The sequence below is a fragment of the Octopus bimaculoides genome, chromosome 30, assembly GCF_001194135.2.
Source record: "Octopus bimaculoides isolate UCB-OBI-ISO-001 chromosome 30, ASM119413v2, whole genome shotgun sequence".
NCBI lineage: Eukaryota > Metazoa > Mollusca > Cephalopoda > Octopoda > Octopodidae > Octopus > Octopus bimaculoides.
Genome location: NC_069010.1, coordinates 9,589,012 through 9,589,394, shown reverse-complemented (window position 1 = coordinate 9,589,394; position 383 = coordinate 9,589,012). Strand labels below are relative to the sequence as shown.

General features: G+C 35.5%; 1 protein-coding gene across 1 annotated transcript in view; it reads right to left on the bottom strand.

The window, feature by feature from the left end:
- The window catches only part of LOC106879217 (uncharacterized), a 5,436-nt gene that overhangs the window by 1,489 nt on the left and 3,564 nt on the right, over positions 1–383 (bottom strand). The window lies entirely within an intron of this gene.

Sequence of the window (383 nt, the reverse complement as noted above, 5' to 3'; positions counted from 1 at the left end):
TGTATAAGGAACCATTTTTTGTCAAAAATTAGGTTAAAAAAATATGGGAGCTTCTTATGCATGAATAATATTATAATCCCTTACAAAATCTTTTTTCCAAAATTTAAAACATAGTAATCATTTCATAATTTGTGAGTGTTTCATTAACATACAATGCTGAGTTCAATCCACCCATGAAAACAATCAACAGGGTGGGACTGTCTGTTTAGAGACAAGACTATAGGTTGACCTGTGGCTCAAGGACCACAATAGATATAGACTGGTCAGGGGAAGGGCTACAACATGTCACAGAAAATTCACACTCTTGGGTTAAAGATGTAGCATTTGATAATGGGGGTCTCTTCTCCTCAGAGAAAGAATGATGTCACTCCTGGAACACTTTT